This window comes from Furipterus horrens, unplaced genomic scaffold (assembly GCF_987537825.1).
Source record: "Furipterus horrens unplaced genomic scaffold, mFurHor1.1.pri manual_scaffold_9, whole genome shotgun sequence".
Lineage (NCBI taxonomy): Eukaryota > Metazoa > Chordata > Mammalia > Chiroptera > Furipteridae > Furipterus > Furipterus horrens.
The window spans coordinates 33,935,457-33,962,838 of NW_028327179.1; the positions used below are offsets into that span (position 1 = coordinate 33,935,457).

General features: G+C 39.3%; 1 long non-coding RNA gene across 1 annotated transcript in view; it reads left to right on the forward strand.

Annotated features, from left to right (window-relative positions):
• Positions 1–22,105, forward strand: part of LOC150001577 (uncharacterized) — a 47,468-nt gene extending 25,363 nt beyond the window's left edge. The window contains exons 2-3 of the long non-coding RNA XR_016512955.1: positions 5,414–5,552; positions 22,022–22,105. This is a non-coding gene — a long non-coding RNA (uncharacterized LOC150001577). The remainder of the gene's footprint in view (positions 1–5,413; positions 5,553–22,021) is intronic.
• The last annotated feature ends 5,277 nt before the right edge of the window (positions 22,106–27,382 follow it).

Below are 27,382 nucleotides of genomic sequence, written 5' to 3' on the forward strand. Positions count from 1 at the left end.
TATCTCTTCATCTGTTAGGTTGGCTATCTCCTCGTCACTTAATTCTCCCACTGGAACCTTGATCTGTTTCCCCTTTTGGGCCATACTTCTCTGTCTCCTCATTCTGACAGGCTCCTGTGTTTGTTTGCCTCCACATCCCAGGTAGAGCTGTTGCTCCTGATATGTTGTAAGGAGCAGGGCCTCAGGGATTCATCAGTACAGTGTGACCTGTTTCACCACGTTGTGGCTTTGTATGTGGGGGAGGGGTCTGAGAGGGAACAATGCCACCAGTCCAGCACTCATCCCTTTTCCAGGCACCCCTCCCACTTCCGCCCTGGACTGGCACCCCTCTAGCTGCTGTCCTGGCCATCGTTCCCAGAGTGGGTGGGTCTGTGGATGTTTTAGGACCATCGGGGCCCTTTAAACAAGCAGACTCTGCTGAGACCGGCAGTTTCTGCCTCCACCCCAACCCCCACTGGTCTGCACAGTCAGAAGCAATGAGGCTTGATTTTCCCCGGTGCTGGGACTGTGAGCTGCGAGGTTTGGTGAGGAGCTGGGAACACTCCCCAGGTGTCCTTCCTGACTTTTTAAAACATGTGACTGTGCTTTCCACTGGCCTGCCGCTGCTTCCACCACTGCTGCCACCACACTGTGACCTCTCCGCCCCGGCTCCACCTCTCCTACCTGTCTGGATGATTATTTCTTCTTTATATCTTTGTTTGCTGGACTTCCATGTAGTTTGATTTTCTGGAACTTCTGGTTGTTTCTGGTTTTGAAGTAGTTGTATTCCTTCTTAGTTGTGGAGGGAGACGCAGCGTGTCTGTCTACGCCTCCATCTTGGCTGGAAGTCTCTTGGTCTTTTGTATGATAGCTTTACAATGGCCTATTCTCTTACAGTGTTACTTTTTTTTTTTTTTTTAATCTTTTTTTTTTTAAGTATATTTTATTGACTATATTGTTACAATAGTTCCAATTTTTTTTCCCCTTTGCTCCCCTCCGCCCAGCACCCCCCTTCCCCAACAATCCCCTCTCCAAGTCCATGCCCATGGGTCGTACATACAAGCTCTCCCGCCTCACCCTTTCATATATTCTTCTTCTTCTTTTTTTAAAATTAATTAATTAATTAGTTAAATATTTTAACAATAAAAAATAACAATTCCTCCCTCTCAGACTTAAGACCCTTTACAATCTTATAAAGGACAATGGATGAAGGTCTCGAGCTCCTCTAGCTGCTTCAAGCTGGACATGGTCGTCGTCCTACCTACCCGTGGGTCAAGAAATCCCTAATAAGAGTGGGGATGTGGAGGGGAGGGTGGCCTTCCCACAAGGGGAAGGATCGTGCAGACTCCAGGTTGGTTGGCTGTCTCTGGACAACGGCATGCTTGGTTTGACAGGCTGGCATCCTTGTTGTATTCTGGGGGTAACAGGGTTAAAGGACATCATTTAATCCATAACCACTAGATGACAAAAGACAGGTATTAATTTTTCAATGTCCCACATTAGGGAAAAGAAGGGTTTCTTTGGAGGAAGGTGTGCCAGGTACATCTCACCTGTCCAAAACCCTTTTGCCCATTATACTTATTTTGGACTGAGGGAAATATTTTAGGTTTCCCCCATCTCAGGCCTCTGGGCTTTTTCTGTCCAAGCCATTAGGATAGAAAAGAGAAACCAGTTTTAAAGTGAAGCCCACAGACCACCCCGTTCTTCACCAACCCAGCCACTTAGTTCAGCCAAACCATTGAGTCTCAGGAGGCAGCAATGCAGACAGGATTAAGTGAGGCCTATGCATACAGATAATCACTCAGGTAATGAGATTGTAGGCTTATGCCCTTTGAAAACAGAAAACACATGTTAATTTATGTAACATAACCCACATACAAGTCTCTAAATCTGTAGGACTGTCTTATCGGAAGGAAAATCCTTGTCCTTCTAATTTTCACTGAACTTGCATTTCTATTCTTTATATTTTTATTCCCCCCCCACTAAAAAATTTTCTGTTTGTTTGTTTTTCCACTACAGTTGTCTCACTTTTTTTCCCCCTCTTGCTTCCCTGCACCCTGCCCCCCCCCCACAGTCAGTCCCCACCCAGTTGTCCATGTCCATGGGTCATTCATACATGTTCTTTGACTAGACCCTTCCCCTTCTTACCCCTTCTCTCCCTCCCATCTCCCCCTTTGTTACTGTTAGTTTATTCCTTGTTTACATACCTCTGGTTCAATTTTGCTCATTTGTTTGTGTTGTTCATTAGTTTCCTGTAACAGGTGACAGCATAAGGTAATTTTCTTTTGTTGCCTGGCTTATTTCGCTAAGCATAATTCTCTCCAGTTCCAATCATGTTGTTGCAAATGGCAGAAGTTCCTTCTTTCTTTCAGTACTTATTCATTGTCATTTTCCCCCTTTGTACTCGTGTTCCTCTCTGTCTCTCTGTTTCTTCATCTTCTTAAAGCAGACCCTTTAGCATCTCTTGCAATGCTGGTTTGGTGGAGATGTATTCTTTTAGCCTTCTTTTGTCTTGGAAACTCCTTATTTCACCTTCCATTTTGAATGAAAGCCTTGCTGGGTAGAGTATTCTTGGTTGTAGGCCTTTGTTTTTCATTGCTTGGAATATTTTTTGCCATTCCCTTCTGGCTTGTAGTGTTTCTGCTGAGAAATCTGATGATAGCCTTATTGGAGCTCCCTTGTATGTTATTAGTTGTTTCTCTCTTGCTGCTTTTAGGATTCTCTCTTTGTCTTTGAATGTTGGCATTTTAATTATGATGTGTCTTGAAGTGGGCCTGTTGGGGTTCATCTTCATTGGGACCCTCTGTGCTTCCTGGACTTGCGTGACTCTTTCTCTCGTCATGTTAGGAAAGTTTTCTGTCATTAGTTTTTCAAAGAGGTTTTCTATCCCTTGCTCTTCTTCTTCTCCTTCTGGAATTCCTATGATACGGATATTATTACGTTTCATGTTGTCCTGCAGCTGTCTTAGAACCTCTTCAGTCTTGTTCAGTCTTTTTTCATTTTGTTGCATTGTCTGGGAGTTTTTGTGTAGGTTGTCCTCCAGCTCGCTGATCCGATCTTCTGCTTCCTCTAGCCTGCTTTTAATTCCTTCTACTGTGTTCTTCAATTCAGAGATCGTATTTTTCATTTCCTCCTGGCTCTTATTGATAGCTTCTATGTCCTTTTTCATGCTCACGTAATTTTCTGTGAGTTCCTTGTAGTTTTTCTGGAGTTCTTTGAAGTTTCCGCTGAGCTCATTCAGCTTCTCCATAATCCATGTTTTGAATTCCATATCTGATAGTTCGCTCCCCTCTATTTCATTTAGCACTCTTTCTGGGGATTCTACCTTTCCTTTTGATGGGAGGTTGTTTCTCTGTCTCCCCATTTTTCTGACTCCTATTGTTTGTTGGTGCTTCTTGGAATGATCTGCACTTCCTGGATCTGCCTCTGGTGGCGTCAGATCATGTACCAGTCTGGCCCTAGGCAGCCTGTTGGAGACTTCCAGGGATCTACTGCTGTTGTCTGTCTTCTTTGATTGTTAATCTATTCAATCTGTGATTAGCTGTCAGGCTTAAGGACTGTGGGTGTGGCAGCTTAATTCCTGTAGGCAGGGCTTTTGCTTCCCCTCAGGCTGACGCCACTTGGAGGGGAATGGTCTACCCGCAGTACTGGGGATGAGTCAGCACTGGGACCCAGTCAGTTGCTCCTCCAGTTCTCCCCTCAAAGCCACCGTGCCAAATTCTCCCCAAGTGTCTCCAGTCCTCTCTGCCTTCCCTCCGCTTGAGCCCAGGGTATGTGGTGGCCAAAATATTTTCGTATGTGATCCACTTAAGAGCTCTTTTTCTCCTGCTGTTTCTCTCCGGCTAGCAAGAAAGCCTGTGGCTTTTCGTTTTTCACAGCTGATACTATTTTACTTTCCACTCTGTCGCTGTAGGCTGGGAAGCCCAGCTGGGGGTTTAGACCCTGCCCTTCTCAGGGGGAATCCCCGGCTGCTGAGCTGTTTCTCAGCCCCTTCAGCTGCCACCCGTGGGAGCCCAGCCAGCCCTTCCACGTCTCCGCACTCCCTACCGGTCACGTTGTGATGTAGCGGCCTTTTCTGTCTCTCCGTGGTTATAAGACTTCTCTCCAGCTGGTGTTCGGTTCGTTATTCCAGATGATTTCTCCAAAATTACATTGTAAATCCAGACTAGTTCTAGGAGGAAGTTAGTGTAGCTTCCACTTACTCCTCCGCCATCTTGTTTCTCCCAGTGTTACTTTTTTAATAGAAGACTTTGTCTCCTTGAATCTGCAGGCTGACAAGGATAATTCTCTACATTTTGAGCTGTGGTAAATATATAAAATGATCTGCAGGTGCTATGAAGCAGAAACTTCCTGGAACTGTTGATTGTTGGGTCAACACAGCCTTCTGCCCACATTTTATGCCGGGTTTTGGTGGTAATTGGACCTTTTCTCTTGTCAAAGTAATGATCAAAATTTAATTTTTCATCAGCTTTTATTATAGGTTTAATTATGGCTTGTAAAAATATAGTTGGAATCTTAACCCCCAGTACCTTAAAATGACCTTATTTGGGATAGGGTTTTTTGAGAGATAATCAAATTAAAATAAGGTGTAGAATGTACCCCAGAAACAGAATAATAAAGTTTATTTGGAGCGTACATGTAAATGCAGGGGAGCAAAGAGAGAAAATACAGTCAGATTAGTTTATCACATTGACAAGGGCCTTAAATACCAGTCAGAGGATTTTTGTATACACACTGGCATTAAGCAGGCCACAGGGAGATGATGGTTCTGAAGCAAGGGCGTTTGAAGAGGCCCCTCTACCAGCATTTATGGGATGGATAAGTTTGGGGAAAGACTGCAAGCAGAGACTTGGTTGAGAGGCGATTGCAATAGCCCAGGCAAGTGGTGGTGGGGGTGATGACAGAGGGGATGGGAAGGATGAGGCAGGTTTAAGAGGTATTACTACAAAGGGAGAAAGATGTACAGGAACTCCAGGCATGTGGCAGAAAGATATGGCAATGTTTTTAGGCATGTGGGATTATTCTGGCCAGTTATATCACACCTCTATGTGCCTGTCCATAAGGCTGGCCTGCAGAAGCTGTGCGGTTAGAAAAGAAGCAGGATTCTAAACCACCAGAATCCCAGAGGGAAATCCCCTAAGGGTACCTATAACCTGGGACATTCAGGATATGTGACAAAAGACAGGGCAGTGTGACACCAGTCAAGCAGCTGTGCTTAATACATCTGTATCATGGGACATGTAGACACATGAGAAAGAGCATCTAGAATATTTCAATTCTACCCAAAGGCATCTGCTACATTGACCAACTACATAATGTAGTCGAATCATCTGACCCATGCCTGAAATATAATCGAAGTTATTTCCCTTCTGCACAAAGCAGCCATTTGTTAGTTTTCACACTTCAGTCATCTTTTTACCACTTTCTCCCACAGCCAAAAATAACCCCCCAGCAAAGCAGGGCAACTCCCTTTGGAAGAATGGAAAAGTCAGAGGCCTCATGGGTAACTGGAGTTTCCTCAGCCGTAGTGCATGACGGCTGCCCGATCTGCTTACGCAGCTCAGTGCTCGCAGGTAAGTTAGATGTGACAGTGCCAACTGAATGGATTACAGTGTTTAAATTCGGGTCACTCTTTCACTTGCAATTCTTTGTGAATATGGACAAGTCTGGAGCCATGGAAGCCCTGTAATCCCCTGCCTCGGGCTCTGCAGGCTGAACCAGCTCTGCAGCTGTCTGGCTCCCTCCTCCAGGCATTGGACGTCATTCTCCATGTCCTTAGTGCTGTCCTAAGGACAGTAGGTTTTTGCCTGTTGCTAGGACTGTCCAAGTGTGGGAGCCTATATGAGGGGATGCTGGGGGTATGAGCTGCTGTTCCTTACTTATATATATATTATATATATACTCGTGTATTTTATTGTTGACACTAGTACAGATATCCCCCATTTCTTCCCATCCCTTCCCCCTCCACCCAGCTCCCCACCCCCCCCAACCCCACCCCCCCCGTTCCTCCCATTGTTGTCTGTGCCTGTCTTTACTACCACCAAGGGAAGGGCAGCAGCTCCCTCTGGGTACCCTGTAAGGCAACCCTCAATCACTCAATCGGAGTCACTTAAAGAGCTGAACTCTGTATCTGATCTGCAACTTCTCAGCAAATGTCTAAGAACAAAACTTTAGTTTGTTCCTGCTGCCACCTTCATAACCTAAAGCATGCACAGCTGAAGCATTTATAAGTAAAACCTCTTTGCATAAAAGATTAAGGATTTGATGGTCACGAAGAAGATGGTATCTACTCTCTTCTGTTTCTCAGAGGCCCAATCAAAGGTAGTCCCAAAGTAGAGTTCAGTAGATGACTGAAGATGTGAGTGTAGTGAGCCAGGCATATACACTTCCCCTTGTAGCAAACAACAGATTCTATCTCTGCGATCCTTGGAAGCTGTGAAATTCACCATATACCATTGCTTTATGGAAGGAGAGGTTGGAAGGATGGAGAGGCAGGAGAACTATTGTGGAATATAGATTGATATAGATTGTGTGTGTGTGTGTGTGTGTGTGTGTGTGTGTGTGTTTGAGACAGAGAAAGAGAGAGAGAGAGAGAGAGAGAGAGAGAGATTAGACAGAGGAAAACAGAATTAACAGAGAAAGATTCCTTTTGGCTTTGCAGTTTTTGGTTCCAACAATTTGTGAATCTTTTTTTTAATCCCTGCCCTTGTACTCCAAAATATACTCTTATATCTTTATAATAATTTCCCCCTTTTTGTCTAGACTAGTTCAAGTAGGTTTCATTTGTTTACTGTCCAAGGGTCTTAACAAATTATGGGTATTTCTTATGATGGACCAAGCTAATTTTCATGAAAATACATTATAACAGTCTTCTTCCAATCCTCAGAAAAAAATGTAAGTTCATGAATGATCGCCTTGATATCATGTTTTTCTTTCATAAATTATTTCTCAGATCATTGGTACTTGTGACATCTTGCCTAATTGTGAACACTAGTAGATGAGAAAATGAACAAGCCAAGAAATGTTAATAGGAAAACAGCTTGTTTTGCTAGACAGATGGTAATAATAATTTTGTATTGTGTATATATATTTATACACATGTATATTTATATGTATAAATAAAATGTATCTCTATAGTCACCTTTTCTGCTAGTAAAACAGATCTTAGTTTATATGTTAGAATACAACAGATCAATAGGGGTTTTGGTGCCTGAACAAGTTTGGGAACCACCACCGTAGATTAACCTAAATCTCCCATTTTCTTCATTCTCACCTCTCTCAGGCACTACAGAGTCAAATGGGGCCTAATCTGTCTCTCCCACCACTGTCATCATCTGCGGGTCCAAGTTCTAGCCTTTCACAATGGGAGCATCCTTGTAACCCCCACTGGCACTGCACATGCATAGGGCTTCTGTTGTGTACAGCACAGAGGGCCAGAGCCTCAATGCATGTTTAATTGGGAGAGGAGCTATTCCTCACAATGATGTTGTGGGTGGGAGGCCAGACCATGAGAGCTGTAGCATGGATTTCTTAGCAGTTTGCTCAACCCTGGGTCAGTCCCTATGGAGAATACCTACTCATTAGATTGCTTCTTTGTCTGGCTTAAAGATTTCCAGTATTTTTTAAGTTAGACCTGTGAATGGTGTTTGGGGTACCTTATTAAATACAAGAAAATTTTCACATCAATTAAACATAGGGTTCACTTGTTAGGTACTTTTCCTAAACTATTTATTGAACTTCCCATAAATGGTGTTCTGAACATGAAAGATAATTTTTATGTTTCTAGACTTCAGGACTAAGTCTATTTTTTTTTCTTGCTATTCATGTGTTTTAATCAAGAGCTAAATGCTAATTATCGAATCTCCCTTTCATGAAGATCTCTGTTACTCATGTAGATAACTGGCAAGTTCAATATTAATGAAGCTTAGTTTTCCATAAATAAGAAAATCTGGCACTTATAACTCTATTTTCTAAAATTTCAAAGGCGTCAGTTTTCCCTCGGGAAGGTCATTTATTTATTCATTCTAATTTGGCATTTAAAACACTGATGATTACTGGATCTTCCACATAGTTCTCGTGTTTTAGAAAAAACACATTGCTCCAAATGAAGTCTCTCTTTTTTATTGGTTATTTTTAGATAGCATTTAGATAGCTAAATCTTTGTCTTTTTTTTTAAAGATGTTATTTACTTATTTTTAGAGAGAAGGGATGGGAGGGAGAATGAGATGGAGAGAAACATTGACATGTGAGAGAAACATCTATCAGTTGCCTCTTACATGTGCCTCAAGTGGGACCCATCCAGGAACCCAGACATGTGCCCTGACCGGGAATTGAACTGGTGACTTTTGGGTTTGCAGGGACAACTCCCAAACAACTGAGTCACACTGGTCAGGGCAATCTTTGTCTTTAAAACTACATTCCCCTTTGTCTTTAAAACTACTATTAATATATTGGGTTGGCCAAAAAGTCTGTATGATTTTTTTCTGTAAAATAGAAGACCTTTCTCATTTTCACCAATAACTTTATTGATTTGGATATTTTGAGTATGTCAGATATCGCCCACTTGGTTGATTGTTCTCAATTAATGTCTTCATTTGATCACTGTCAACTTCAACTGGCCTACCAGACCATGGGGCATTGTCCAGGGAGAAATATCCAGCATGAAACTTCAGAAACCACTTTTTGACACATCAGATCAGTCACAGGACCTTCTCCATACACTGTACAAATCTTTTTTGTGCTTCAGTTGTGTTTTTACCTTTCTTGAAGTAATATAACATAATATGCCAAAACTGTTGCTTATTTTCTTCCATCTTCAATATTAAAATGGCTACACAAAATTCACCAATTTTGATCAGTTTTTTTTTTTAACGCATGCTATTATGTCAGGTATTTCAATACAATCTCACAAAATTGTTTTGAATGAAGTTAAAGACAACTAAAGGCTACTAGAGCCATCTTACGGGAAAAACCAAATGAACTTTTGACCAACCCAGTAGTTCTCAGCTACATTAATATAGTTTAGAAATTTACAATTTTAGAGCTAATATGTTAGACACACACAAAATATTTTAACGAAGGCTTTCTATTAAATGCTAATTTCTAGACATAATTATAGTGTATGTTATTTTACAGTATTTGATGTTACATGATTTTGGTTTTTCCCCTTTGATTTACCACACTTTTACCTCTAGTTATCAGGGCTTTTCTCCTAGTAAACTTGCTCTTCTCTCTGGTGACTCTCTCCTGTCTAAAGTCTCTCATTGGTGATGGGAGGAGGAGGGATAAAAATGGAGTTAATGGCACCATTCAGGACGTCATTCTTAAATAGTTATGCCAGAACCCAGTCTCAGAAATATGATTCACTTGGTCTGATAACCAACATGTGATAAGCAACATGTATATTTTTAAAAAGCTTTCCAGGTGATTCTTTTACACTCTTGGTTTGGAATCACTGCTTTCGTGTCTGTCTCTGATTTTTGTATATCCATCTGGTATCTTTTTCTCCTCCAATTTCTATAATTACAGTTTACAGAACTCCATACATAGGTCTTATATAATTTGTCTTCACTACCTCTTAATTGCAATCTACTTTATCACTGCATTCATGTTAATTTTCTTAAATTTTTTTGTCTCATTCTAATTGCAAATTGGTATCTGTCATAAAATTTTCAAAAACCAGAAGTACAAATATGATACAGAAAGTGGAAGTTACTACTTACAATCATACCCCAGATCTAACCAGATCTAATCAGGAAAACAGAAACCTCTATGGCTACTTAAAACCCAAGGAACTTAATGGCAGTACTTCATCACAGCAGCAATAACAGAGGACGAGAAGTTTATCAGCACTCAGTGAGGCACCTCAGTGATGAGTGACATTAGGAAGCTGCTAAGGTCCCAAACTCTGAGAGAAAGGGAGAAGCAGTGTCACCAGAACTCAGGGGCAAGAGTCACCAGGGGGAAGGTAAGAAAAGATGCTAAGGCAGTGGTGCAGTTGTTGCTGGAGAAGTCTAAGGAAAATAAATAGGGTAGAAATACTCTGGCTTTCTTTTCCACCCACGTATTAGCCTTATGTGCCACATTCAGCCAGTGGGATTAGCTCCACTATGACACAGAACAGGGAAAAGGCAAAAACTAGATCTGAGGGATAATAGGCATCATCACTGTTCACAATTTGATGTAAGATCAATTATCTCAGAGTTGGCTCTGATTGCGTGGTACCACATTAACAGCTGGTCTTGGGCTTTGAGTTAATGCCCATGTAAAACCAAGCTCTAGACCCTCCGAAATATGATGTTTTCCAAACTTTGTAATTTTTTCTCATCTTCTTAAATATGTACCATGTTTTGTTCATGGCATCTTCTCTCTCAAAAAGGCCTCCCTGTCCCCATCTCATTTACCTTACATTTTCTTTTAGACTAATTTAAAATCTTGTCTTCCTCATGAAGTCTTTTCTAATCACCAGAAGAATACTTCTTTCATAGAGCTACATTTATTTCTGGTCTCAGTCATTTGGAGTGTTACAAACTCTGTTTTACCATATTATTTAAGTTTTTGGGTACCTGTGCCATTTCTTCAACTAGATTTTAATGCCCTTGAAGGCAAGGAATGTGCATATAGCTTTTTGTGTTCCCAGAGTATAGTTTAGTGTCTATAATGTAGCGGATATTCGGCCTGTTTACACTTTCATTTATACTACTGTTCTGACTGAAGGCTGTGGTCAGAAGAATTTTTGGAACTCTTTGCTTTTTAAGGAGATAAAAATAGTTATTATATTCAATAAAATTTGAATACAAAAATAGCCATATAGAAATTATAGACTTAAATCAATTTGGGGAGTTATGTTAATCACAGATAACATCAATATAATTAAAGCTGTGACCCAGCCTCTCCTAAAGTTGACTGTAGGAGAAATCTGTACTGTTAGTACTTTACCTTTTGTAACTACCAATGCAACTGTCATATGGAGGAAAACAAAACAAAATGAAATAAAATAATGTTCTATTTGTTCTCCAAATCTTTTTTACATGATGTTCAGAATATAATACAAAACAACAATACATATGATGAAGGAAGAAAGTGTGACCAAAAATCAAGAGAAAACATAGCAAACTGAAGCAAATGTAAAGATAACTAGGATTTAAGAATTAATCAACAAGGACTTAAAAAAGTTTTAATATATTTAAGAATTCACGTGGAATGTAAACATCAAGGATGACAGGAATATAAGCATCAAAGATGAATTTCACTGAGTATGCTAATAGCAAATTGGACACTACATAAGAAATAATTAGTAAACTTTAAGACCGATAAATAGGAATTATTCAAACTAAAACAGAGTAATAAGATTTAATAAAAGATCAAAACATAAGTAACTTGTGAGAAACTATCAAGAGGTAGAGCATATATATAACTGGAGTCTGGAAAGGTGAGGAAAGAATGGGACAGAGATATATTTGAATAATTACTTGCTGACATTTTTCCAAATAAGAAAATATCATAATCTGGGTGGCTTAAATAACAGGAATTTATTTCTCACAGTTCTGGAGGCTCAGAAGTCCAAGATCAGGGCACCGACTAATTCAGTTTCTGGGGAAAGCTCTCTTTCTGGCATGTGGACAGCTGCCCTCACACTTTATCCTCACATGAATTAACTTTCCTCAGCTAGTGCACATGGAGAAAGAGCTCTTTCTTCCTTTTCTTATAAGGGCACCAGTTCTATCAGGTTAAGACCCTACCCTTATGACCTTGGTTAACTTTAATTACCTCCTAAAAGCTCTATCTCCTAATACAATCACATTGGGTGTTAGGGAGTCAACATATAATTGGAGGGGACACAGTTTTAATCCATAGCAGGTGTATTCATCGAATGAAATACTACTAATAATAAAAAGGAAAAATTACTGACTTTCCTAGACATTATGAGTGAAAAATCCAGATAACAAGGAGTATATACTTCTGATTCTATTAAGATAATTACAGAAATCAAAGAATGGTTGTCTGAGAGGTGGTGTGGTTAACTGGGAGGGGGGGCACAGGGAATCTTCTGGGATGATGGCAATGCTATGTATTGATTGGCATGATATTTACATGGAGTTTTATTTGTCAAAATACATTGACTATACACTTAAGATCTGCATGTAAGCTATATCATGAAGAAGAGACAACTAAAGACAAGTGTGTTAAGTTATATCTTAACAAAGAAAGAAAACCTTTCCTGGTGATTTTGATGTACTTCTAGGTTAGGGAGCATTCGGTAGAAAGTTTTCCATTTTAAATGTTTTTACAAATGATGTTCTTAGGTGATTTCAGATCTGCACATTTATTCTGTGCCTTCATATCATAGACTGCAATTCACAGATGCAAATGAGAAGAAGGGACTTGTTCCAGATCACATTACTAACCAATTAATTATGGAATGGGAACCATATTACTAGCTTTCAAGTCTAGATTATTTATTATTAAAGAAAAAAACATGGTACAGCATGTCAAGTAGGTATAAAGGGGTTCAGGGTATTAGAACTATTTTGGTCTTGCAGGATATAATCATCAACCTACGTTTGTGCTGTGAGGAGCAATTTAGGAGCAGGCAGATCTTCTATGGTGCTGAAAAAGGCTTGTGCTGACCACACAGAGGCAGGGAATATGATCTCAGCAGGAAGTGACTCCAGTCTCCAGCACACCTCTCAGTCCTGTAACTCTACCCAACTATTTCCCTGAGACTTTCAAGTCTTTCCTTCCAGGGATGGGTTTTCAAGCTTAACCTCTGCAGCATTGGGTCCACTCATCAGTATTTCCCTTTCTAAGTCATTTTCAGTGGATGATTTACCACACATCTTTGAATTCTCCGTGGGCAGGAATCACAGCTCACACATCTAAGGCGATAGCGGGGGCTGAATGTTTGTGGAATCACTGTAAGTATTTAACAACAAAGAGAAAACCATCCACATTTCCATCAGCAACAGCTTGCAGTGTTACTTACGCAAGCACTTTGACGCAGCTTCATGGACTGCAGAATTAAATCTGCAACCACAAAAGAAAGAAGCTGATTTCTTACGGCCCTTTTGTAACTTCAGAAAGGTTTTGGGAAGTCTCTAAATTGAATTTAACTGTTGAGCACAGGCTGAACTTAAAACCCTCATCTGTTTTAAGTCATCCGCTCCCTCCCATACCCGTAGGCTCATACAAGGGTCTGAATCCTAAGTGCTTTGGCTAAGGACATGTGCCCTGTGTAAAAGGCCAAGGAACCCAAGGGGCTGAGATTACTGCCTGCATCACCACATTCCTTCTGTTTGGATTCACTCAGATGAAAACCACTGAGTAGTCGTAGAATGTCCCGCTCAGAGCACTGGGGTCCCATTTGGCGGCAAAGGAGGGCGGAAAGAGCACAGCCTCACAAAGGATGGTGGCGTTATTCAGGAAGCAAAACAGGAAGATGGCAAGAAAAATAGATATTTCGCAACACAAATATGCCCAAAGTTTCCTGCTTCAAAATAAGGGTGTAATTGGCATCTACCTTGAAGCCAAACGCTGTGTAATTAATTTTATTTGTCCTGGCATCAGCCATGCCAATGATCTCACTGATGCTCAGTGAACCTTTCTGAATACAAAGGAAATATATTTATTAATCAGGGTAACTGTTGTAACATGCCATATTTGCGCTGATATTTCAGACAAGGAGAGTGCAATGGGGATAAGGAGGGGGAAGGGTGGTGGGCATAGGGGGCTTGGGGGCCAGGTCTAGCACATCACTTCTGCCCACATTCCATGGGCCCTAACTTAGTTAGATGGCTTCAGCCAACTTCACTGGAAGCTGGAAAATGTGGTCTAGTTTCAGGCCTAGAAGAAAAAAAGAAAAGAGGTTTCATGAACACATAGCATTGTCTCTGCCACAGTGTATAAATGTGGGTGGCAATAATATAAATGCTATCCTTACTAAGATACTTAAATATCTACTGAAAAATGGGAAAAAGAGTATGTTCCATTCTAATCTTCCCAGGTCATGTTGGTGCTATTTCTGGGGCTATTAATTGTGGACAATGGCCCGGTCACTCTTGAACCAACTTCATGACCAATGGCTATTTATGAACTTACAATTTGACGGTTAGCATTGATTATATAATGGTTGCATAGAACAGATTTCTACTACAGTACTAAAATCATACATATTTTGAGGGGTAGTCAAAGCCTTTATTTGGCTGATCAGGAGATAGGACATAAGACTCTATTATAGGACTTCTAAATTGTTGTTTTATTCCCCTGCTTTCTAATATTATACCACTAAGCAGAGCTATTAGCAAAAATCCCATTGTAATTAAAATAAAAGGTGGAAAAGATCAGTCAGAAAAGAATGCCTTCAAATTTCTGTTTCACTAGTTAGATGGTAACGGTTCCAAAATTAAGTCAGAAGCACATGTTAGCAATGTTAGCAATGAGGCCCTCAAACAGGTGATAGGAGTCAGAGAAAAAAGCAAATCCAGATCTGGAGCTCTGGGAGGGGAAGGAAGATGTGGCTGGGAGCCTTTAGCAGCACAGAGGGACCTTGAGTGTGTAGGGGTCCCTGCCAAGGTTGGAAGTAGGGAGAAAATTCCAGAAGCAGAGTTCATAGGTGCTGTTTCCGTTTTGGGGGGGTATGTACCATACGCATTTCCAACTGAACTCACTTCCCTTAGTCTCAACTCAGTGTCTAGATTAAGGATTGGTGAATTCCTTACATTCCTCCCTCCACTGGGTTCTCATGGATGACCAGGCATCTGAAATCTATAGGGACTGTTTTAGGCCATGCCTCAGCCAAAACATATTCAAGTTTTTGTTTTTTAAGGTTTTTCTTATCGAAGATCTGACATTGAGCTGGCAAATTAGAATAGTTACACTGGTGATAACTAAAAATCCAGGCCATAATCTTTTCCTGTCAGAGCTGTCACTCCCAGGAAAGTCACAATGTCATTTCTTAATGAGACACAGCATTTTCTTCCTAGGGCATTTTAAGTTCTTACTGCTCTCAACATGCTCTGCATGTTGTAGTATGGCAATGATTGAATAACTGCACAGGGTCCTGGCCTGCACATTCCCATGTGGTTAATTGCAACAGCATGTGGCAGAAGTCCTAACTGAATATGCAATCTGATGCCACTAATCTGGGTTGGTGTCAGGTGCATTAAATCCTCCAGATTGTTCAACCTTTTTTTCCTCACTTCGTTGAGAGTTTGGAAACTTGCCCAGTAGTTTTTGAGGGCAGGGAAAAGTTTGCCATTCCTGTTGGTAGGAGGAGGAGAGGATGGAAGGAAAGGTGTCTAGAAACCCACACATGGGGATGATGAGGACAGAGGTGTGACTAAGAGGAGGGAGCAAGGAGATAGCAGGCAGCACAGAGAGAGACTTTGTGAATGAAAGGCTAACTGTGCTTCATTCACTTGAAATAAATGCACTAGATGAAAAAATCATCCCATTAATATGAGGCCCAACTCAGAAAAGTGATTCCTTATCAGATACCTTAGGTTAGACACCGCCCCCCTCCAAAAAAAAGAAAAAAAAATATCATCATTACCAGCGGACAACTCATATAAGCTCTCCCAGTCTCAGTGTTCTCATGTGCAAATTGAAGACACTAATAGTATCTACCTAATAAATGTGAGAGGTTTCTAAGAGATGACACATGTAAAGCACCTGGCATGGAACCTGTGATAGAGCGAGAGAGCTCAATATAGTTTAGTGATGAAGGCAATGGTGATGAAGATGATGGACGACATCAAGAGGATGCCAAAGAACCAAGCCAATGAATTTTATTTCAAGTCAATGATATACATTTAAATAAACATTCAATCAAATTTAAAGATTACTGGGACATTTCCAGCTCCATGGGAGAGCTATATGGTAGCTCCAAGTTTATTTGCAGATTTTCCACCTTGCTTGCATTCCCACAATTCCCAAGCAGATGGCAAAAGAGGAGGTAAAAGCTCAAAGAAATGCCAGTGCCTCATATTTGGGATATACAGTTACAATGTTGGAGGGAACATTAAGAAATCATCTTTTATGGAAGACTATATTTAAATATCCAAGACAAGTGAATATCTATTGTGTTTTTAAAGACTTTTAAAGGTGTGGCTTTCCTTAATAGTTGGATTTAGGCTCTAATTATGGGGATGTTTAACTTAAGCAGCATTTCAATCTGGTTCTGATCTCCCTGGCAATGTACAACAGCTGGAGTTCTATAAACTAACCCATGACCCACAGGGTTGGAAGATAGGAATAACATCTATACTCTAACCTAGCTGTGCTAAACCAGGCTTAATACAGATTCCTAAAGGTGAGCTTAAGGTCAGGTGTCATCTGCCTTCAATCAGGGATGTTTGTGGGAAAAATGAGAAGCATATCATGCCACAATGCAGTCCAGATGTCTGAAGAACCTCCAGGGAAGAGAATCAAGAGGCAATAATGCAAAGCAGGTGGAGTTCAAGGTGACTCATGTGGGCAGCTCTGCACTGGCCCATTCTAACATTAAAATAGCCCCCCCCCCCAAAAAAAAAGAGTAGAAGTCTCCTAGTGGAAGTTCAGTTTGGACAGTCCCTTAGGGGACTCTTATGGGGAACATACTTTGATTCCTGGAAGAGCTGAATGTGAACCTAGCTATTATGGGGGACCATTGCCGCTTCCACCAGCTCCTTCAGAGCCCTCTTTTGCAGGCCTTCATCACCTCTGTGGATCTCCACAGTCTCTCCCTAGCGTCCCTCCCACCTCTTAAGTGGAGGAGAATAAATCTGAACTGTGGGTTATAATTAGAGTCTGACTTAGGAGGTGCGCAGCCCAAGGATGTCTCTTTAGGTGTCATATGCCACATGTCATATAACATGTGATTCCTGCTAATTCATCCCAACAATCCTCCCCACAAACAAACAAAACAAAACAAGAGCATGTTTTTTCTGACTCACATGCATCATGTGTTCCAACATGTGGATCTTTCCCATTTAATTAGTTGAATCTCTCATTCTTTATGTTTCAGTTGTATAGTTTGTTTGGGGTCCTTAAGCATATAACTTGTGCCTGGCTAGGGAAACAGCCCACATATCTTTTATTTTTATTCTTCCATTGTTTTAAACAGTGCTAACGTCATAGGTGAATGACAAATGCTTTCTGAGCACACGAACGAATGAGGCATGAACAAAAAACATCCATCATTTTGCTTACACTGATTTTTATTTCAGATCCTAGACCAGGGGCTTTAATTCACCATTATGCTTACACACAGCTGGGTGCGATACCTTTAGTTTTCCTGGTACCACCTGCCAGCTAAGTCATGCCCTGAAGACCAAAAAGCACAGAACAAAAGGAGCATTGGAAAATGGGGGAAGGAGGTGTGGGAAGTGGACAGGAAGAGGTGTTTAAGGGAAATGGTGTGCATTAGCAGATGTCACAGAGATTTATTTCGTCTTCTATGGGGATTTACCCTAGTGACCAAATTCTGCTTTCAGGAGTTTTTCCAAAAGGCACTTGAAGCATTTATCATTTGCTATGAGGACTGCTCTATTGGCAAACCTTTTCTTCTTTTCAGATCTGGGAGTCAGGTTTTAGACTTGAAATATGAAGAGAAGCAACACCTTGACATCGCTGGGAGAAAGCAAGTAGGAAGCTCAGGGTGGGGGAGGGAGTCATCACAATAGCTTCTCTGGGTGCCTTTCTCAAAAGCATTGTTTCTCCCACTCCTCACTCTTGGAGCCACCACTTCAGAGAAATGTAAGGAGTGAGGGCCTCAGCCTCTGTGTGCAGTGGGGAAACATGAGTGATCTAAGTGTTTGGCATGTGTTTACAGCCACATTTGGAGACCAGTGTCCAGACTGCAGGTCCCGTGTGTTCTGGGGGGAGCAACCCCAGTTCCAAGGCTCTGAGGGCTGCTGACCAGCAGGGAAGCCCTGGGGTGAGTTACACTCAGAGGTGACAAGTCCTCACTGGCTAATCCCAGGCCACCACTCCTTTCCCAGAGATGGAAAGTTTGCTCAAAAATTTTTTTTGAAGATGGGAAGGGTTTAAAAAAAGGAAGTCTTTAAAAATTGTTCTTGGTTGGGTATTTACTTATTTAACGAAGAACTATGCCATACAGGTGCTTTTATGACACTTTTATTTGGGTACTGGAAATAGAATATAGGAAAGTAATTATCATTTACTGTAAACTGGTAGAAAAGGAACAGAAAGGGAAATCACTGGTAAATGACTCTACAGGGTCCTTTCCATTTACCAAATTAAAGTCAATGAGTTAGTAAACAAGTATTTATAGAGATTTGACAGAAATAACAGAAATATGAATTCTATTCAATTAAAAAACATACTCATTTTAGATAGGGTACTGCTAGCTGCTATAATAGACAAGCACCCCAATTTAACCGGCTTTCACAAGAAACATTTTTTTTCTTGCTCACTTAATAGTCCATTGTGGATACTACAGTTAAAAAAGCAGAGAGCTGGAAGGCACAATTGCTCTACTGTTTTTTCAGGGACCATGACTCAGCAGCTCTGCCATTTCTTTCATGTGCCTTCCAAGGACACTCGGGGCCCCCACAAGCCAATGGATGGGGAAAGAGAGAGCGGAGAAGGCATCTGCTTCTGACACAGAACACTTCTGCTGCTGAGTGCTTGTCGCAGGGCCCCACCCAAAGGGGTGTAGGCTGAAAATGTGGAGCCAGGCTGGGCAGCCTCCTCCTGGCCAAAACTCTCTACTCTGGAAAGGGTGAGCTTGAACCCACTGGGAGTCAGGCAACTCTTCTGTGCGAAGAATCAGGAAATGTACTGAAATGGAAGAAGCAGTGAAGTCAAGTTTATAGAGCCATGTTAGACTTCTGGCTCTGCCATCCACCGGCTGCGTCATTTAGTCTCTTTGATCCTCACTTTCCTCATCTCCAGAGTCACGAACACAATCATAGTTCCCAGGATTGCACCGAGGACTAAATATAACATTAAATGGAATGGTTTTCATAAACAAGAAAGGGCTACCTAGCCCCAGTGCCCCTGCAGCTGTGGAAAAGCAGAGTGAATTTTTAAAAATTGGATTTACTACATATTATTGAAGGCTTACTATTCTGGCAAATTAATGACTGCAGAAAAACATCTATGTTTAAGCTTATATTGTATTTTTAATTATTACATGAAAAAAGAATAGTGCATTTTCAAAAGTATAATTTAAAAAATCGAGGCTGCGGTCATAGAAAGAAAGCTGGTTTCTAACTGCAGCTGTGACACTGACCAGCTGAGTGACCACAATTTGGTCACTTTATCTGTCTGGGCTCCAACTCCCCCAGAGGCATAAGGGAGTGGCTAGCTAAAAGGTCTTTCCTAATTGTGAATGAGATGTTCTTAGGAGAAAACTGTCTAAAGGCCTAATCCACATTACCGAATTATGATCATGAGGATATCAATGGAGAAATAACACCCAATTTATATAAATTTACAGGTAATATTTTCACAAACTGAGGGGAAAAAACAATTTATTTTCTAGCTTCATAATGTAATGACTTAAATTCTGCATTCAAACAGTTCAAGTGTTGTAAAATTTTATTGCATTTTTTTGCCCCCACATTATCTCTCTGGACTTGCTTTTACATTTTTCTTCTTGAGCTAATATGGGAGCAACTAGCGTGTAAAATACAGATATGACTTGGTAGGACATGATTTCAATAGCAAGTGAGCATGAAACTTTGACAAAAAATTATCCTTCATAAGTTAGATATAATGATTTCAAAAGAAGGATTGAGACCAGAACGATGTCTTATGTGATTGAACTGATTTATGGTGATTACCAGAGGGAAAAGTGGGGGGGGGGGGGCAGTAGAAAAGGGTGAGGGGGGCGGTGAAGAGTGATGGAAGGAGACTTGACTGTGGGTGGTGAACATACGATACGATATATAGATGATATGTATGGAATTGTACACCTGAAACCTACATAATTTTTTTTAACCAGTGTCACTCCAATAAATTTAATAAAAAAAAGAAAAAAGAAAGAAATGACCATTCACACATGTTTAATTTCTTTTCTAGACACTGATGCAGAGCTTTGGGTTGTGAGGTTAAGTAACACCCAAGGGAGCTTCCTGATCCTAGCAGACACCGAATGAATAGTTGATGAGGGTAGTTGACTATGTCGGTAATTAAGTCATTAGTGATACTTTGGCTTCTGCTTTTCTAAACTGTTAATCATATCATCTAATAAAACATTTTATTCATTATATGCATAATCACTTTTATTAAATTAGCAGTATAGCCTCAGCTTAGTTTTGTAGTCTCTCTGACCCTCAGTTTCTTGATCTGTAAAGTGGTGTGTGTGTGTGTGTGTGTGTGTGTGTGTGTGAGTTTCCTTTTGGAGTCATTGTTCAGTTGTACAAATTAGAGATAGTGTTTGTAAAATGGCTAGTACAGGGTCTGACACATGGAAGGGGCTCAATAAATGGCAGCTCTTAGCTTTATCTTTATGATATAATCAGTGATCACCTACCTTGTGCTTTCCACACTGTGCTAAGTAATGAAGATTAAAAGAGTGTTAAGAAGTTTGTTAAAGATGCACAGACTAGCTGGAGAGACAGAGCAAGCTAATAAAAATACAAGCTTGTATTTGCCAGGTGCCAAACCACTATTAGTAATGATACCCTCAGTGAAGAGACAGCCAGTGTGACTGGCAAGTGTTTCAAAATGTATACAACACATTTAAGTAACAGACGTTACCCACACTTTTATTTGCAAAATGTTTTGTTGGTGCTTTGTAATATACACTATGGTGATAACAGAGGACCAGTCAATATCACCCATTTTACAGAGTGAGAACTGAGATGAGAAGAGGCCAACTTTTTGTAAGGTTGTGTGTGTGGGGCTTTACAGGGGAAGATCAGAACACGGATGTGCTGATACCTATGCTTATGTTCATCTTTCTATGTCCCATTAGAGTTTAGAGGACTGAAGTTAAAAACGGAGTCTTATTTTTGTCTTTTAAAATTAATTACATTTATTCTAAAAAGATGGATGGCTCAGACAAACCCTGGTAACTGCCTGCACCTTTCATCTCCTTGAAATCCTGCCAGAAAAAGCCTCCAGCATGCTTTACTCTAGTTTACCTCTTCTAAAGTTTCTTCCTCCCTGGATGATGGCAGTGAGACTCATCACCTGCTAACACAGATGACTCCAGAAATTTCTGCACTTCAAAGTGAATCTTTTATTCACCTGAGTGCTAAACTGTGTCAACGAGCTCTCATTATCAGCTTTAATTGAATAATTCAACAAGGAAAATGTGCCCAGTGCATACATTACACAGAGGTGTTTGCCAGAGTTGTCTTGGCTTGTGGAGAGAACCACCCTTTGATGCCCTGAGTTACTTAGAAGGTCATCGCCGATGTCAACATAAGATGGAGAAGGGAGATGCCCATGGTAATATGTAAATACCAAGATTCATCCCTGGTTTATCCTCCTATCACACTAAAAAGATGTTGCCCTTGTGCTGGAGGTGTATAAGTGAATGTCTGGTCATGAGGAGGTTGTACTTATTCTATCACTGGGTGGTATGTTATTCTCAGCCAACATAAAGCCTATCAAGAATGGCTGTACTCTAAGGAGAAATAGGAAGCTCTGTGTGTGTGAAGATCTTGCTGGGTTCCTGACCTGCTAATACAAGCCAGATATATTTTCCCTGCATTCACCTTAGAATAGTTACAAAAACTATGCAGTACAAGCTACTTTTCTTTGCCAATTCATATGGAGTCTTAGTTAAACTGGACAATCAGATATATAATTTGAATGAAACCTACTATGTACCATGTAAATTATAGAGTATGCAAGAACAATTTACTACAGGACTATGTATTAGTCAGCTTTTTGCTGCAATAATGCTATATAACAAACAACCCCCATCCCAATCTCACTTGACTTATAACAACAAGCATTTGGTTTCTTGCTCACAGGTCTGTGGATAGGGTGTTGCTCAGCTGGACTTGGTTGGGCTGGGTTTGGCTGGGCTTGGCACCCGGATGTAGGTGGATTCAGTTCTGTTTGTTATGTCTCTTCATTCTAGGACTTAGAATGAAGAAACTGTGGCTCTGTGGAACAATATTCCTTCATGGTGGATTGCAAGAATGCAAGATGGCAAACCAAACAATATATACCCATTAAAAGTGTGGTTGGATATAGTCACATTATGTCTTCTTATATTTCATTGGCCAAAGAAGTCACCCGGCCAAATTCCAAGCTAGTGACATTGGGAAGTATCTCTGCTAAAAATATGTCTGGGCTGAGGAGGGAAGAAATAATGGCAATGAAACAATATAATTACCACAGCAGATTACTGTAAGTTGCTAAAAGAAATTCAGACCAATTGGACCTCAAGGAAATTTTAATCAATCAGAGTTAATTGGGTATTTTTTAAAATATTAAGCCAAGGTATTTAAAAATTACCTTTAAATCATTATGCCATGTGATTTCCCTTCCACCTAATCAATGGGTTTCAGTGCTTTAGGGGCAGAATATATGTCATTACTCAGCCTCAAATTAGTCTTTTTGAGTTGCTAGGAAGGCAATAATTTTGAAGATCAGGATTTTGTGGGAGAGTAAACAGATTTCCAAGTACCAAAATCCCCTTTTACATATCATAAACAGAGCTTAGGAATCCAAATGACTGCTTTTATTATAAGATACAATTAGAAAGAGCTTATGAGAATTATAAGCAAATAAAAAATAAGTAAATTGTAGAACTATAAGGATAAATTGGCAAACACACAATTCTAAAGGGAAATTATCTCACTTTCTAGCAGTCAAGAAGACAGATAATAAGTAATAGAGTTGCAATGACATAATTAATAAGCTTAGCTGATTGATTTCTATTTAAATTTGTGCCCCTCAAAACATAGAATATGTATTATTTTCAAACATACAGAATCACAATGATTCACTAATACAAGATGAACTGTGTATTAGTATAAATAAGAAATACAAATTCTAATAGCTTATCATATATAGCCAAATTCATTGATAAAAATACAGTAAGATTAGAAATTAACTAACTGGTATGCACAGAAGTTTTCTGTACCCTGGAAAAACACATCTACATAACTTTTGGATTTTAGAAAACAAAAATTAAGCTACAAAATATTTTGCAACTAAATAGTAGCAAAACATTTTATATCAAATTTTATGGTATGTAGCCAAAAAGAGAGTCAAAGGCAAATTTAAAGTCTTGAATATGATTTTATTTTAGGATATAAGAAATAATAAAAAGAAATTGGTTAAGTTTTAAACTTAAGACAAGAGAAGGAAGAGCTTAATGAAGGTAAGAAAAGATGTTATGGAAACAGAAAGCAAATACACAACAAAGATAATTACAAAAATGAAACCTCATTATTTGAAAATACTCAAAGACAAACACCAGAAGATAGACATTCACAGGTATCAAAGAAAAAAGAGATACCCCCCAAATAACAAGATTAGGAAGAAAATGGAATGTATATAGGGGAATAAAGTATTGTAAAAAGAAATACCAATAAATATAAATATCAAATGAAAGGGATACTTCCAAAGAAAATGTAAATTACTAAAATTGGCCCAGTAGGATACTTGAAGAGACCAAGATCAGAAAAGAAATCAAAATAGTAGTTATTGATTTATCTCTTCAGAGGGCACTAGGATGACTGCTGTCAGCTCTTCAAACAATAGGTACAATCGATTCTCATTATTTGTAGTAGTTATGCATTATGAAGTTATTGCTAACACTGAATTAGTAAATATTAAATCATTGCTCCCAGGGAAAATGCAAGGTTAGTTCTGTGAGCCCCTGGTCACAGTATTTTCATCAATTGATTGACATATAACTTTGTTTTGTGTATGTTTCTGTTTAAGGACACTTTAATATATATTGTTGATTCATTAACATTGAACTATGGCCAACAGCAGAAAAACTTATGCCTGAGGAAAACTTATTTAACAAATGGATTTTCTCAATGAGGCACATCACACCTTCTTGTCAGGAACACTAGACAACATGCCATTGCTATGCTTGAGGGCCATTCTAAACTGCAAAATCATCAACAAAAAGCACAAAAATGCAAAAACACAGTATTTAGGTAGACCACAAAAAAGAGAGACACTTGACTGCAGTATGAGGCTGAAACAAGAAGACAGAGCATCCTCCAATTTAACTTCAGCTGGGATGAGCATGTTGGTTGGTTCAATTTTTCACCTCTCAGTGTTTGTCTGCAAATGACCACAAAAGTGCTACAGGTATTGATTTTGAGGTTAAATACCAATTTCAGCTAGTAGGCAAATTTACAAAAACATAATGCATGAATAATGGCATCAACTGTAACTTCTAATATATCAAATTGCTCTAAACATAGGATGAATATAAGAAATTATGCCACTCAGCTTAACTCTGGTTCCAAATTAAGCTGAAGGCCATGCAAGGAACAAAAATTATTAATCCATTTTGTTATAAACAAAAATCCAAAATATTATATAAAACCGTAGCAAATTGAATCCAGCTGGAGATTTAAAGAATAAAATATTAGGAATATGCTCATCTGAAGAATTCAAGGACAGTTCAAAACTGGAAAATACATTGGTTAATGAACTAACAGAAAGGGAAATTAAGAAAACAATCCCATTCACAAGTGCTTAAAAAGTAATAAAATGCCTAGGAATAAACCTAAGCAAGGATGTAAATTTGTACTCAGAAAATTACAAGACACTTAAGATACAAACTGAAGAAGATACAAATAAGTGGAAGCACATACTGTGTTCATGGATAGGATGAATTAACACCATTAAAATGCCCATACTACACAGAGCAATCTATAGATTCAATGCAAATATTTCAAAAATTTATATGGAGCCACAGAAGGCCCCACATATTAGAAAAAAGAACAAAGTTGGAGGAATCATGCTACCTAATGTGAAACTATAAGGGCATAATAATCAAAACAGCATGGTATTGGCATAAAAACAGACACATAGATCAATGGAACAGAATAGAGAGCCCAGAAATAAACCCATACCTTTATAGTCAATTAATATTTGATAGAGGAAGTAAGCACATACAATGGACTAAAGATAGTTTATTAAGTGGTATTGGGAAAATTGATCAGATATGTGCAGAAAAAAACTAGACCACCTTCTTACACCACACACAAGAAAAAAATCAAAATGGATCACAGACTTAAATGTTAGACCTGAAACCATAAAGATGTAGAAGAAAACATAGGTAACAAAATCTTGGACATTGCTTGAAGCAGTATTTTATTTGGAATATCTCCCCGGGAAAGAGAAACAAAAGAAAAAATAAACATATAGGACTACATCAAAATAAAAAGGTTTTGCACAGCAAAGGAAACCATCAACAAAATTAAGGCAACCCACAGAATGGTAGAACATATTCACCAATACAACTGATAAGGGATAAATATCCAAAACTTATAAAGAACTTACAAAACTCAACACCAGAAAAAACAAACAATCCGATTAAAAAATGGGCAATGGACCTGAATAGACACTTTTCCAAAGAGGGCATACAGATGGCCAATAGACATATGAAAAGATGCTCAATGTTACTAATTATAAGAGAAATGCAAATTAAAATCACAATGAGATGTCAACTCATACCTGACAGAATGGCTATCATCAGTAAATCAACAAACAAGTGCTGGCAAGGATGTGGAAAAAAGGGAACCCTAGTGCACTGTTGGTGGGCATGCAGACTGGTGCAGCCACTGTGGAAAGCAGTATGGAGATAACTCAAAAAATTAAAGATGAATCTGCCTTTACAACCAGCAGTCCCACTTCTTGGAATATATCTGAAGAAACCCAAAACACTAATTTGAAAGAACATGAGCACTCCTATGTTCATTGCAGCATTACTTACAATCACCAAGATATGGAAGCAGCCCAAGCATCCGTCAGTACGTGAGTGGATAAAACAACTATGGACATTTATATGATGGAGTACTACTCGGTCATAAAAAGAAAGAAAAGTTTACTCTTCGTGACAGCATGAATGGACCTAGAGAACATTATGCTAAGGGAAATCAGCCAGTCAGAGAAAGACAAGTACCATATAATTTCACTCATGTGGAATCTAAGGAACAAACTAAACTAACAAGCAGAATAGAAGCAGACTCATAGAGAGAGAGCAGGATGACAGCTTAGGGGTTGGAGGGTCATTATGGGGGGGAGGAAGCTAGTGAAAAGGAGAAAGGACTCGTGGCCGTGGACAACAGTGTGCTGATTGCTGGGGGAGGAGGAGGGTAGAAGGAGACTAAATGGTAATGGAAAAAAATACAATAAAGATTAAATCAAAAAGAAAAAATACACTGTATATTAATCAACATGTTAATGGAATAAAATAGTACTAGATAACATTAGATGTAGAAAAAGCATTTGATAACAATTATTCAATTATGGTGATAAATTTCTTACAAATTTCTAGCAAACCAAGACTGGCTGTGACACTTGGCCAACAGCCTGAGGACAAAGTCGACACAGTATAACAAAACAAAGAGATTTTCATAAAAGCAGAGCTGGCGCTTGATGTGCTGTACCTGCAGCCACTCAATCTTGGGATTTCCTGGTATGTAAAAGAATATATTCTTGTATTATTTGAGCTAATTTTAGTCATGTGTTTCAGTTTCTTACTAATATGAAAAAGCAAGACCTCAAACAGTTAATAATGTCAGATGATATGGTTACCTACCTAAAAAGAAAAGGAAAAAAAATGGATCTCATAACTTTTGGAACCAATAAGTTTTAAGAAAGGGCCAGATATGGGATGAAAGAAGCCAGCTATAAAAATAATTCATAATACATGAGTCCATTTATATGAAATTCAAAACCAGGCACAATTATTACAGTTAGTAAATGCATTAAAAGAAAACATCTCATTCCAAGTAGGAATAAATTGTACAATGAACCTAGGATCAAACCTATAAGAAATGTTATAGACGCTTTTGGAAACAATAAAGACTTTTTATTAAGTTAAGATCTATACTATGTTCATGGATGAGGAAATTCCCAGTAGTTCAATTTTTCATTCATGCCTGCAGAAAATGAACTGCAGTGTAAACAACCCTGCTCTCGTCTGCCAAACATGGCAAGCTCTAGATTAATGAGAGATTAGTGCCAGCCCTGAGACTCAGAAGAGTTCAGACTGTTGAAGAATGTCTCAATTAATTGGAAGCATTGAAAAAGAGCAGGAAATACATGGGTATTACATGGCTTTCTACTTGATAAGAAATAAAGGGAAATTAAAACTTTCTGACTAGTGTATGTGTCCTGGTGTTGTGTAATTTCCATTTTACTTCATCTATAAAAATGAATCAATGTGTGTGTAGTTCAGAAAGGAGAAATAGCTCTAATTTTGGCATCTTTCAAATATATGACAAGATCCATATCA